We start from the raw sequence: 15,603 nt of genomic DNA, 5'->3' as shown, positions 1-15,603 counted from the left end.
GAAGGCGGAAGGTCCGGGGTTTGATACCCGACCACGATTTTTCCAAAAGATGTTAGAGGATGGTACTTGTTGTTACCCTGCCTGGAGCTTGGCAATACGGGGCTAACGCAAGGACTGGTCGGCTTGGAGTCAGCGTACTGTGTCTGAGTGGGGTACTCATGTTAAACATGAATCTCATGGTGTCTCTGTGGGCTAGCACTATAAAATCAGTCCGGACTAGTAAACGCAGACCCACACGTACGCACGCACACACGTGCATGCACGTCGCTATATAAGTACATAGTCTTAAACGTGACCCAACCTCACGCTTTCGTTGTTTTTGTATGTTTTTAGTTTTGTTTGTTGTTTAACCCCGCACTCAGCAATATTCCAGCTATATGACGGCGGTCTGTAAATAATCGAGTCTGGACCAGACAATCCAGTGATTAATGTCATGAGCATCGATCCACGCAATTGGGATCGATGACATGCATCAACCAAGTCAGCGAGCCTGACCACCCGATCCCTTTAGTCGCCTTTTACGTATATGTCTATGGTATCCATCGACTGTTAGATAGTTCAAAACATTCTATTGAGCAAGTTCTGATTGACTTTAATAAAATTTGATGACTTAAACTTTCTTAACCTGGCCGTCAGCTGGTTTTGTATACAGTGCCACAATATCATGACGTCGCAGTTTCAAAAACGTATAAAATGTATCGAAAGTGTTACAACGTTCTTATTTCAGACAGACAGATTATTTAGTAATTTAGGCATCAAGGCCCATAGTACAATGCAGATTGCATCTTAACATTGGTCGCGTGGTGTACACGATTAGATTATAAATTGTATTTGCACCTCGGTACACATATACATATAAAGACATACGCCATAGTTTATTTTAAGTACCGTTTCTCATTTCATCCCATTCTACAAAAGGAAAAATTTGAAAAGATAATGATCATAGATAAATGAAACTAATGGAATTATTTGTCCTAAAAGGGAAAGCGGAAATGAAATTGGATTACGAAAGTAAAACTAGGAAAAAACGTTAATATATACGTTTTTCAGTAATTATATCTTTCCTTTTTTTCTTTTTCTAGCTACATCATGGAGGAACATGTCATTTAAACTTGTTAAATAAACACAAGTATACATTCATATTGCTCCTTGACAAACTCTTTTTTACAAATGTTATCAATGACACAAAATAAACAAGAACACAGTATTATCACTATTCCCAACCGTAGGGCACATAAGGAGTTTGTTTGTTCGTATAGTAGTGACCAATAATTGAGTGAGTGAGTTAACGCCGCTTTTAACAGTATTCCAGTTATATCGCGGCGTCCCAGCTTAATGTGGGAGGAAAGCCCGAAGTGATGCAGGTCTCGGACGTTTACCACTTCGGTGAAACCCACGAGCACGGGTATGGTGTTGACAAACCTAGAAACATTATCGGGAAAAACCGGGATTCGAACCCACATTAATAGGTTTCTATTGACCAATAAGGATGCTCAATGAAATCTGAAATTGATCCACACAAAAGGCCCCTTCTTTGGGAAAAATGATTTATGATACCAATTTTCGAACTCTTGGCAAATATTCTTAGAGAGGCATGAAAACTTTCATTCATGTAACTTCAGTAGTGTCTGAGGATATTGTCCCATTTCACGCAGTATGCACTCAGTTGCAAAGCATAGAGCAAGGCCCGGAAGTCTGTAAAAAAACTACTAAAAAACTAGGAAACCAATTTTTGAACTCATTGAGATCGTGACCAGTATGATCAGTGTGTAAAATGTCATTTCTCTAACTCAAATAGTTTTTGAGAAAATTGGTCAACATTGATCCTCAATTTCCATATCCTCCGCCTCACTTCGTGGCGGGGTATAACTAAATATAAATAAAAACGTATGTAACTTAAATCGCATTGATCGAATTTGTTGATAATTTATATAATGCAGGTTAAAAAAGAATACGATGAAAACTATTTAAAACATCAAAACAACATCACATTTACAATGAAAATATTCTGTCTTTCAGAAATCGATTATCTATTAATTTGATGCAATTTCTATAACTCATGTTGTTATTGATTCAACCATTAGAGATTCTAGTGTATAAATGACTACAAAATTAAAGAGGCTGTTTAATCTTTGATCCATTTTGACAGCTTCTCACTGTAAAACATTCCATTCCCTTACTCAACTATATGTGCCCATTATTGTTTTGTACAAAAAACTAAGCGTTTATCCATTGCTGACACTACAGATGACGTGTCAAATAAACAGACTTGCGATAGATTATCATACGATAATCGAGAGTACAACCCATATAAATAATTTGTAGATCTAAATTTATATTGATCCTATATCCATTGCAGAATGTTTGAAATACGAACCCTGTCGTTTTACGATAATATATTCCATTTTCTGAGAAGATTTACAATGTGTATTTGATATCTTCATACATAATTGGTCATAAGTCATGTTCCACAATCACAGCATGTTACACATGAATTAGACACACCGCAAGTAATATCTCAGCAAAGCAATCACAGCGCCATTATCACAGTTTCAATAAAAAGAAAACAAACCTGAATTTTACAGCACATCGTTTCCGTAAGCAGTAAACTCAGATGCAAAAGGGTATTGCTGTGATAATTCAGAAGTACTGTTAATGTTTTCAGTAATTGTATTATGTTTGTATCGTGTGTACCATCGAGGGAGTTTCAGACAGTCCTTCCAAGGCTCTCGAACAATATATAGTACAGGCTACGTTAGCGTAAGGTTGTTTCGTCGAAAAGTGTGTCAACCTTAACAATGGTCTAAGGTTAAAATCGTGCGATTTAAGATAGCACTGAGGTTGTTTTATTTAACAGTGTGTCAACCTTAACAATGGTCTAAGGTTAAAATCGTGCGATTTAAGATAGCACTGAGGTTGTTTTGTTGAACAGTGTGTCAACCTTAACAATGGTCTAAGGTTAAAATCGTGCGATTTAAGACAGCACTGAGGTTGTTTTGTGGAACGTGGACCACGATACGAATACTGCTGGAATTCGTAAGGAAAATTCAACCGCAGTATGGTTCCCTGTTCAACTGAAACTGATAAACAATCTATACGTGAATGTTGACATTGTGAGATAATTCTACGTCATCGCACGAAATATCAGGAATACACAATGTTTTACAAATAATGTTAGGCTGGCTGACAATTCATTGTCCACGTGGTAGTACATGTACGTAAACGTGTAACATAACAGACTGAGGAGACAACACAGATGTCACCTTCTCTAGCGGCAAGTCTATCAAGACCCATCTACAAGCCAATGGCAGAGGCACAAGCAGCGCAAGTCCCAACCCCCGAGGATGTATATACCAGATACCCTTCAACTGTGGCCACCAGTACATTGGAGAAACCCTTAGACCCCTCAACACCAGACTCAGTGAACATCGATCCCTGTTAACAAACTCGACCAGAAATCCGCTACTTCCGAACACATCGTGAAGAACGAAAATCATAACATCGTGTGTGAAGCCACCAATGTCCTGTCTACCAGGACACCATTCTATGCTATGTCCATTCTTACACCTATCAGTGATAATTACCACCACCCCCCCCCCCCCCCCCCCACCACCACCATTTGCCAAGTGTCCATTACCAGTTACTTAGCTATTATAACTTAAGTGTTGGCTTCCATTGTCTATTGCTAATCACCTATCAGTGCCAATCATCTGTTGGCTTTCTTTGTTAGCTTGTACCCTTTGTTATCTTCCACCCTTTGTTATCTTATTAATTTTGTTGTCCTTACATGTACATATATATGCTCTCTGCCTCATGGCATTCATTCATGGCAGTATCCTCAGCCCCACCCTCTTCAATATAATGATAAACGATCTATTCGAGGGCCTATGCCCTAAAGTAAACACATCAAAATTCGTGGATGATGGAGCCCTCTGGATCCGCACTAAAAGCATTAAAATGGCCCAAAATTTACTCCAAAAATCTCTAAATAAAATACAACAATGGGCTGACAAATGGGGCTTCTCCCTTAACTCAGAAAAAACAACAGGAATAGTATTCAAACATAAAAACATGAAACCCGCCTCCCCAATCCTCCAGCTTAACAACCAAACAATCAAATTTCAAAAAACAAACTTAAAATTCTTAGGACTTATTTTCGATGAACATCTCACCTGGGATGCTCACATCCAAAACCTAACAACTAAATGCAGTAAAGACCTAAACACCCTAAGATGCCTAACTGGCTCTAACTGGGGAGCCTCCAAAGATAACCTCTTCTCTGTCTACATATCAATAATTAGATCAAAACTAGACTACGGCTGCGCCATGTACAACACCCTAAACAACTCTCTATCTAAAAAACTTGACTCAATACAATATCAGGCTCTCAAGCTAATTACACGCACCCAACATGGCACCTCCTACACTTTACTTCAGGCCTTAACAGGAGAAATGCCACTAAGTCTACGCAGGGAACAGCTAAGCTTAAATTTCTGGGCCGCGTCCCAATCAAACCCTCTCATCCAAAACTTAATAAACCAAAATGTCAGCCCCCCAAACCAAGCTCTAGCTCGTAAACACCCCTTACTTACCCCAATATCCCAAAGAATAACAAACTACCTAAATGAACACCAAATTAAAAATCTTAAACAAAACTGCAAACAATCAAATATATTCACCCCTAAACTAAAAAAAACCCAAAATAGACACAACGCTAGCTAGCCAAATAAATAAACAAACCGACCCAAACATAGATAAAACCACCACACTAGCATACATACACGAAAATTGGCCAAATTGGGGTCACATTTACACGGACGGATCTTCAGATCCGACCTCCAAGCACACAGTCTTCGGAGTCCATACCACACAACCAACTAAAACCACACGATCCTTCCGACTCCCAAACAACCAATCAATATTCACGGCAGAACTAATGGGCATGGCCTCAGCCCTCCATAATCAAGAATCCAAAAAACACAAAAAAAGCCTAATACTTACCGACTCCCTAAGTGGACTGCAAGCCCTCCAAAACAAAAATACCAAAAACCGACCTAAATTAATAAATACTTAAAAGCTCCAACGACCTAACTAAGGCAGGCAAACAAATAACCTTCTTGTGGATGCCCGCCCACGTAGGAATATACGGTAATGAAAACGCCGATAAGGCAGCCAAACTATCCCTCAAAATCCCAGAAATAAGCTTAAACTTACCCATCTCAAAATCAGAAATTAAAAGCGTAAACAAGCAAAAAATCACAAAAAATTGGCATAACCTATATCTAAACTCAAATAGCCAAATCAAAAAAGTACTCAGCAAACCACTAACCAAACCAAAAATTCTCCATCCATCAAAAAAAATCGACAGAGTAATCACTAAACTCCAAACAGGACACACCAACCTAAATAACCACCTAAATTTTAAAAAAAAAACACACTACAGGTAACTGCCCACACTGCAAACAACTAGAAACCCCAGAACACGCACTCATCCACTGCACACATTACCTAACACATCGAACCGCATTACAAACCACCCTCAATCTAAACAAGGCTCTCACTCTAGAAGCAATACTAAACCCACAAAATAAACTAGAAAACATCAAGGCCTTAGGCGTATTCTTAATCAAAACGGAACTAATACCAAATCAAAATCACATAAACAAACAAACATCCACCATACCCGGCTCCCTTAGTTCTACTCCCCAACCCCATCGGCATCTATTCCAAATCTCAAAATTCCCAAATTCTATATAAGCAGCCTTTCGTCCCTTTCGGAAACACATTGAATGGCCTGGCCGGGCCCGTGTGCGAAATACGCATCAGTCGGAAAGCGCACGTTAAATCTCCAAAGTAAGTAAGTAAGGCATTCATTCACCTCATGAAGGAGGAAACATATACTCCGAAACGATGTGTTCCTCATAATAAAAGAAGTTGAGATCCATATATTCTCTCCCTTAGACCGAGGAGTTTGTTTGAAAATGTAATCAGGAATAGCATAGTGTAGGTTTTTCATTGAAAAAAAATTGTATACATGATTCATTTACATAGATACATAAATGTATCATCAACTACACACCTACATCATATGACATTTAATTTCTGATGGAAAGAATTGGTCGAACGGTTGGAATCAATCACTGAATACCCTCCTAATCTCCTAATTTAGTTACACCCAAACAAGGTAATTTGGCCAAGAAGTTTAACTTGAGCGTCAGGTATATCAATGATCTGACAACGTTCAATAACAATCAAATAGCCAATTCCCTTCCACTGATTTACCCAGCTGAATTAGACATAAAGGAGAGCTGTGAGGCCGCCCTGTCTGTCTCATATTTAGATCTATGCATAAAGATTCAGAGTGACAAAACACTCTCCACAAGACTGTATGACAAGAGGGATGACTTCAACTTTCCAATAGTCGACTTTGCCTTCATGTTGAGCAATATTCCAGGAGCTCCAGCCTTTGGTTTTTATATTTCGCAACCTTTCAGATACGATCGAGCATGCTCTTTCAACCAAAATTTCAAAGAGCGTCATACCACTTTTGCTTAGACGTTGTTTGATCAAGGTTACAACATTCAAGGCCTCAGTAGAGCTTTTAAAAACTTTCATGGTAGACACGTGGAGGACATTAACAAATTAGACGCATCAGTGACAAAAATGATGTCCGATGCAATTCCCTGTTTTGACTTGTTCCATATGTTCCCATGTTTTGTCAGGTGAACAACTGACTTGCATGTGTTTGTGACGGGTGTCACCGGTGGGTCAGGATACGCTCACCTTTTCGCGAACACATGGTATCCTTACTATTTGATAGTGATTCATTAACACATGTTCAAGATATAGTCGGAATTGAACAATCGACTTTGCCTAATGCAGAGATTTCTTTTGGATATGGAAAGGGTTTTCTCACTTTATAACAAACAAATGTGTGTGCTAAATGTATCCCCATGTTCATGTCATTACGAAAAACCCCATAACCAGCCTCTTGCAAAATTGTTAAATTTGAGTTTGATTTCCAGTCAAATGCCATTCTTGTTGTCCGAAAAGTAGTCTCTGAAGGAATCAAAACAACATGGCACCCACCTGTGGTCTCTCCCGCCCATAGAGGATTGTGTCAACACATCGTCCCAACAAACAGTAGCTCCGATAAGTATTTGAAATGCAGACCCATAAGCATTGACATTGTCATCACTTGCACTTCAAACTGCAGCCATGAGTTTGTTCAGGATTGTGTCGATGGATGATGTGAAGAAAGTAGGATAGAGGTATCTTGCCGGTCTACACTGTTGGAAAGTGTGGACGATCTATAGATGACCTGCGATACCTGAACATCCTCAGTTTCTGTTAAACGCACGCTCTTCATGCATGCACACAAGGGCTGGTTTCTTCCATTCCCTGCGACTTCATCTGCAGGTTCACACAGGCATCATCTCGAAACGTTACATGACAAGGAAAGGTTTGAGTTCACAAACACTCATGGCCATTTACTCCCAGTGATCATTGATAGAGATCCTGCTTCCCCAGTCCGGCTTAAGGAGGTCAGATGTTCATGCAAGAGCTCCACAAGGCTATGTACTTCTTGCAGATGTTTCAGGATGAGAATTCCGTGTTACAGCCACTGCAAATGTGAACGTGTGTGTGAAAACGGAATGCCGCTTGATGACAGTCGGTTATCGATTAATAGTTCCATCTGTTACAACAGCATATACAATTACAGACTGAAATAAACTGTTTGAAGAGCTATCAACTTCTTGTCAATGGTGGATACAAGTTGATTTTACTCTTCGAAACTGATCAGAAAACATGAGGCTCTATAAGGATGTGTACCTGACTGTGGGTGTGTCCCATTGACATAATTGTACGGACCTTTTACTACTCAAAGTATCTTCTATAATCATAAAGTAACTGCAAATATTCAAGTTGCAACGAAGACCAAACTTTCGATAGTTCGTGCAAGTCTGACCTTGCCACAACTGGCCTTGACCTAACTGTCATAGAAAATAAACGCAATTCCATTTTCAATCATGATAATCTGTATTTGTTTACCAAATCTGGTAAATAATCACCATTATTTGTTGAACATCATGGTTTAGCCCTTCGTGAAGAAATCATTTTCTCTCTTTTCTACAACCTTTGTCTCAATAAGTAAGATGAGGAGAAATATAATTGCCTGGGGCTGATTTTGGTTTGGTTTCGTGTGATGTGGCGTGAAGTAATATGCATACCATTCATTTTAACATAAAATGTGTTTGTTATAAAAATGTCCAGGTTTTTCAATATTTCCGCTGGCCTACAACGTCGGGTGCATTGGTTCACAGTCACCCAAGTCACCAAGTCTGGCCACTCAGTCCGTTTGGTCCCTCTTGCTGCCAGGATATGGGGACCAATTCTAACCCGGATAACCCACGGTGGTAATTTTGGAGGATATCGGATAGAAATATAAACTGACTCTATATATCGCTTCTTTGTGCTCTTGAAAATCTCACATATTGTAAAATTGAGCTACGTTTAAGCTAACCGTTGCTATGAATTGTAGATCCAATACCAACCGAAACCTGGTCTACACGCTCCTGGTGTAAGATATGTCACACATCATTGACGGTTCTCCGACAACCATGAAATTCATAATGTTGTAAAGACTGAAACATCACATACTAACATAACTGTTGGCGCCCTCTATGAACATACAATCCTGTCCCGACTCTGACACAAAATTACAGCAGGAGCAGCCGAGTGTAGAGTAGTCGTGATGGCAAATTCAATTAAGTTCATAGTAACACGTGTTGTATTATTGATATAATGAAGGCAAATTCAATTAAGTTCATAGTAACACGTGTGCGCCAAATAGTTCACTGACTTCCATTTTGACTTGGCAGGGATTTTCTGGTCTGCATATACAGGAAGTGGTGCGGCTCAGTGTTTACGTTTTGCAAATACACCGTATTTCCTCGATTAAACGTTTATCTCTTTCAGACACTTTATATCCCGGCGTTTAATCGAGGCCCGGCTTTAATAATTTAAAACTTTCGGTTATGATTCGGTCAGAACCATCTTCGGTACCGAATTGGTTTCTGGATTCGCGTACGCCGTGCAGTTGTTCGTCAATAACAGCAGGCCAACGATTTTTATGGACGGGAAAGTCCTGTACGCTTCTTTGGAACGAGAAAAAGAATCTGTTAACTCTAGACATTGCATTTCCATGTGGTTCTGTCAAGAGGTTCCGGTTAAGGGATCGATCGTTACGCAAAGATAATAATGGGGAGAAATCCGTGAATAAAAACTACTCTGCGTTTAATCGAGACCTGGCGTTTATTGTATTATGATACCCCGGACCCCGACGTTTAATCGAGGTCCAACGTTTATTCGAAACCCAACATTTAATCGAGGAAATAGGTAGCATCGATACACGTATTTCTCTCATCTCACACATGGCGTAACGTTTGGGACAGGTAAAAAAAAATGAAATGGGAAGCTCGTTCCTTATCCTGTGACGATGTCCATGAACAAATCATCGATTGGTCCCTTGTCCTGAGAGGCGACTAAATGGATCGGGTGGTCAGGTTCGGTGACTTTGTTTATGACATAGGCACACGTACCCCGACAGCGTGTGGATCGTTGCTCACAGTATCAATAACTGGATTTCCTGATTCACACGCGTTTATTTACTTGCCGCCGTCATATAGCTGGACTGCACAGTTATTTTTATATTCATTTAAGCAAAGATTGAAGGATATATTTTGTCAACAGTGGCACCAAAGTATTTCTGAATCACTTTATCTCAGCAATTACAGCAAAGTAAAATCATTGTTACAAACTGAAAGATATTTAACTTGTTTAAATGATAAAAGTTTAATCAGAGCTCATTGTAAACTTAGAATCTCATTGCATAGTTATAATGTAAATATATGTCGCAGGTCCAAAGACGGTGATAAGTAGAGGATGAATACCATGTCTTACTTATATGTGAAACGTATTTCCATTAACGTTATAAATTTCTCCCCATGTTGCAAGGTCGTTTTAAAGACCGTCAGTTAATGATAAATCTGCTAAACTCTGAAAATCCTGATATGATCCATGTTGTTTCTGTATTCTTAAAACATGTCTTTACAATGAGGAATGTGTAACTTGATTTAAAATCTAATCATGTACATCACGTGACAAATGTTAATATCCAATCTGCATTGTATTATGGGCTTTGATACTGAATAAACTCTCTGGACTGCTGCTGAGTGTGTTTGGTCGCCAACTGAACAGCTTGACCATGAACGGTGGATGGATATAGTGCCTTTTATATACACAATATTATTCACTGAATGAGAGATTTGCGACAGAGGAGAGTGTCACGCTTGAATTGTTTAAACTTTGAGCATCACATAAAATCACATTGAATACGAAGTTTACCTGGCCCTGGAATAGGATCATACACCACACCTGTTTGCAGATATAGAGTTACTATTAACCAACGGGCTACGAGGAATTGTGTGTCCCGGGTGAACTGAGCATTTACGGTCTCGAGCCTTGGGAACCGCGTTCAGAGTGACTTATTTATGGCATTACCTAACTTCATCCTTTGTCTGTGTTCGTCAACTGTAAGGTTGTTGTTGTTGCATTTGGTGTTTAAGAGGTCGCCTTCTGCCTAAGCAATTTCGGCTGACCTGTCCCTCTTTGGGACTCCTGTGTGTGAGAAGGGTTCACATATCTATTGTGAGTTCGGTGTTCACATAATTTCTATTTTTGCATTCATATAATTTCTATTTTCTTATATTGATATGACTTCATTTTTATCCTTGGCTGCTCTGTTTATATACGTTCGAGCAGCTGTCCATCTCTCAGAAATAGAGTTAGTTTGGCCTTCGCTACAGCATCTCTTGTATCTCTGTAAGGGAGACGGTCCTTCTTTATCACAAGTGTCTATCCGCGTATAAAACGTCATTTCTAATGCCTCAACGAGGCCGATTGATTATAAGTCCTCCAAATGTTTCAATTGTAAATAAACAAAACACAGAACTGTTAGTTTGGACCGTTCAATAGCCAAACACTCGAGGATGATAAACAACAAATCAATCATCTTTTCTGTTATTGTACCAGTGAAACTACACATGACTGCTACCTAAACAAAGGCCGTTTGACATGGATTTTGGACAGGTTGCAGGGGCTGTGCATCATATTCATTTGATGAGCCTGGCCCCTTAAAGCTGATCACTGACAGCCAACATGTTTGCAGAGGGATATTAGAAATTAAGTTTCTGGAAATGTAGTTCAAAGATCGCGTTTGATTCTGGATTATGTGAAGCAAGGCTGTTTTGACTATTTTATCATTACACAGAAGTGTCATGGAAGGGTTAAATAGGAAAAAATAGGAAAAAACTGTAAGTAGAATTGTGGTTCTTTGCAAGATGTCCCAAAATGCCCCATTGTCATCACCATGCTGTAGATGTTATATAAGACAGAAGAGACATCATGCAAAACATTACAAATCACATTATTCTCATGGAACACGCCTTGTTATTTGCCACTGATAATACTCCATGCTTGTCGTAAAAGGCGACTAACGGGAGCGGGTGGTCAGGCTCGCTGACTTGGTTGATGCATGTCATCGATCCCAATTTTGTGGATCGATGCTCATGGTATTAATCACTCGATTGTCTGATCCAGACTCCATTATTTTACAGACCGCCGTCATATAGCTGGAATATTGCTGAGTGCAGCGTTAAACAACAAACCAACCAACTAAACAACCAGGACTGATACAATGCTGAAGATGTATATTTACCTTGCAGAAACTTGCACGTCGAATGAAAATTGTCCTGGTGTCACAATGTCAGGCAACAGCAACACATCGCCGGACGCTCGTCCAAACCTGTTTGAAAGGAAATTGAGACACTCACTGTTACTTTACAGAACAACATGCCAGCTGCTAAATGTAACGCTCTGTTTGTCGCATACGTGTAAATAGCCCGTATTACTACAGCTGTGACGAATTTATTTGAGTGTGACGTTATGAAAACTGCAAACGCTAGTTTACACACACTGAATGTTTCATATTTCACACTTTTAAAGTCTAAAACTTCCCTAACTGGATATATATATATTTAAAACCAATAAGTTGATGATAGGTAACTAATAATACCTTGGCAAAAAATATTGGATATGCGCATTTGTCGAAAACGTCAATGGCAGCTATTTAGGTCAACGTGCGTATTTGGTTATAAGTGAGTGTCTGTGTGAATTGGGGTCAACGCCGATTTGAACAGGATTCCAGTTATATTGAGTGAGTATATTGTTATGCAGCTGTTAGCAATATTCCAGCAAAATCATGGCGGAGTTCCCCAGAAATGGACTTCACACATTGTACCCATGAGGGGAATCGAATTCGGGCCTTCAGCAGGACGAACGAACACTTTAACCACTGGCCTACCCCGCAACCCTACCAGTTATATCACGGTGTGCCAGCTTAATTGGTGAGGAAAGTCCGACATGATATTAGTGGGCTCGACAGGCTGTAAATAAGGGGAGAGCGATGTTGACAGCCCGGACCAAGTCGGACCGAACACAGACCAAACACTTCTGATGGAGACTATGTTGAGAATGTAGATTGTAAATGGCTCCACTTTGAGTACGGTGTATGCTCTAAATACCGCGTTTATAGATGTAAACACATTTGGTGATACATCTGTGAGGTTTAAGTTGATTTTGACAGCCATGTAGGACCGAACACAGACCAAACACTTCTGTTGAGAATGTAGAGGGAAAAAGGCTTCACCTTGAGCACCGTGTTTTCTTTAACTCCTGTGATATAAGATACTATAAAGCGTAGATAGATATAATACTAGTCAATAGATGTAAAATATTTTTAGTAACTTTAGAAGTGCTTTAACAGTTATTAACATGTGTCGTGTCAGCCCTTTGACATTCGCGAATATCCACTCCCAGAAAACATCCTGTGTTGGTTTAACATAAATGAGTGAAGGTTAATTAGGGAGGCCTAACACGTTAATTAATGAAAGAAAGGTCGTCAATACACTGTCATTTCCTGCCAAGGACATCACGCCCATTAGGTCGATGAGGAACTTTCTCATCAAAGATTTTAGGCAATCCGGATGGGAACGTGCCCTGTCGATCACTTCGGGCCTGGCCATTCAATGTTTTCGTGTTGATCATTAACTTCCTGCCCATTATTATACATTATACCACCTAAATATTAACGATCACATCTTTCTTTCCATATAATAGATTTGAATAATTTCTGTCAATCAGCATCATGAACAGAACCTGCAATGTCGTTTCCTTAAAAGCGCCCTGCTAAATCGCCATGACACTACAGTCAATAGAAATATGCAATAGTTGAACAAAAAACAGTGAGTTAAGTGTGTGAGTTAAGATTTATAGTCACATCGGCAATATTTCAGCCATATCGTGACCTAATCAAGTTGTACAGTAATTACACATAAATATAAACTATAAAATCTGTCGACAAAGGACAGTAAAAGAAGTAGTAGAGTATCACAGCCATAAATACAAAACAAGCAAAGTAACCATAACTATTGACTATTCAGAACAATACAATAATTATAAAAATGGTCTAGTGATCACCAGCAACCAAAGTTAGGCCACCATACCAGGGACTATGGAGACTTCCGGTAGATCTGCTTCCTGCATGGTACCCCAGCAGCATTTACATCATCCCTCTGGTCACTGGTGATTGTCAGGAGGCTTAAGTATTCTGCGATTAAAATCATGGAAAATGAAAAATACTTTGAATGAAATGGGACTTACGTACCCTCTCAGAGGAACAATTATTTTACGTTACTTCAACCCCCTTTGAAGGTACAGCCACTAACAATCACAGTTATATAATCATTCTACTAAATTAAAATCACACACTTTTTACATTACATGTCATCAAAAAATTCTTTTAACTCAATTTCTTTTAAAAATCCAAGAATTAAACGAGAACTTAAGAAAATCCTTTATGGATGAAACCTGCAAATAATTATACCTTGTGATGGAAAAATTAATACAGCCAAGCAGTCTTATACACAATGTTTTACAAATAATGTAAGGTTGGCTGACAATGTATTATCCACGTGGTACGACGTAAACAATTAACATATCAGACTGTGAGGAGTTTGTAAATGTAATCAAGAATGGACACGGCATAGTGTAGGTTTGTCATTGAAACAAAATTGTACACTTGATGCATTTACATAAATACATAAATGTATCATCAACTGAACAGCTACATCATATGACATTTAATGTCTGATGGAAAGAATTGGTCGAACGGTTGGAATCGATCAGGTCTTAACTACAATCAATAGATACAACATAATTGACTATAAGCATAGACTTTTTCATTACTTGCACTTCAAACTACAGGATTTTGTCATTGGATGAGTGAGTAAGTATGGCTTTACGCCGCTTTTAGAGGCGGGGGACACCAGAAATGGGCTTCACATATTGTTCTCATGTCGGGAGTCGAACCCGGTCTTCGACGTGACGAGCGAACACTTTAACCAGTAGACTACCCGACCGAGCCTTTTCATTGGTTGATGTGAAGAAAGTAGGATAGAGGTATCTTGCTGGTCTACCTTGTTGGAAAGTGTGGACGATCTATAGATGACCTGCGATACCTGAACATCCTCGGTTTCTGTTGAACGCATTCCCCAAACAAGGGCTGGCTTCTTCCGTTCCCTGCAGGTTCACACAGGCGTCATCTCGAAACGTTACATGACAAGGAAAGGTTTGGGTTCACAAACACTCATGGAAATATACTCCCAGTGATCACTGATAAAGACCCTGCTCCCCCAGACCTGCTCATGCAAAATTTTGCCATCGATCCCAATTGCGCGGATCGATGCTCATGATATTAATCACTGGATTGTCTGGTCCAGAATCGATTATTTACAGACCGCCGTCATATTGCTGGAATATTGCTGAGTGCGGCGTTAAACAAAAAACAAATAAAACAAACAAACATGCAAGAGCTCCCCAAGACTATGCACTTCTTGCAGTTGCTTTAAGATGAGAATTCCGTGTTGCACCCATTGCAAATATAAACGTGTGTGTGAAAACGGAATGCCGCTTGATAACAGCCTGTTATCGATTAATAGTTCCATCTGTATAACAGCATATACAAGTACAGACTGAAATAAACTGTTTGAAGAGCAATCAACTTCTTATTTATGGTGGATAAAGTTTGTTGCTCTTTGAAACTGATCAGGAAACTTGACTATTTTAGGATTATGGAGGCATGTGTACCAGACTGTGGATGTGTCTCCTTGACCTAATTGAATGGACCTTTTGCTGCTCCCAAGTATCAATCACAAAGTAGCTGCAAACATTAGATATGAAGAAGGCCAAAATTTTGACAGTGCATGCAAATATGTTTAAAGGGGGACACCTCAAGTCTGATCTTGACATAATTTCCTTAAAAAATAATCCCAATTCCATTTTCATTCATAATCTGTATTTGTTTACCACATCTTGTAAATAATCACCATTATTTGCTTAAAGACATCATGATTAAAGTCTTTGTGAAGAAATCATTTGCCCCCTTTTCTACCACCTTTCTCCCCATAAATAAGATGAGGAAGT

Source organism: Haliotis cracherodii, unplaced genomic scaffold, assembly GCF_022045235.1.
Source record: "Haliotis cracherodii isolate W230 unplaced genomic scaffold, xgHalCrac1.p SCAF_13, whole genome shotgun sequence".
Classification (NCBI taxonomy): Eukaryota; Metazoa; Mollusca; class Gastropoda; order Lepetellida; family Haliotidae; genus Haliotis; species Haliotis cracherodii.
This window is presented reverse-complemented; position numbering follows the sequence as displayed.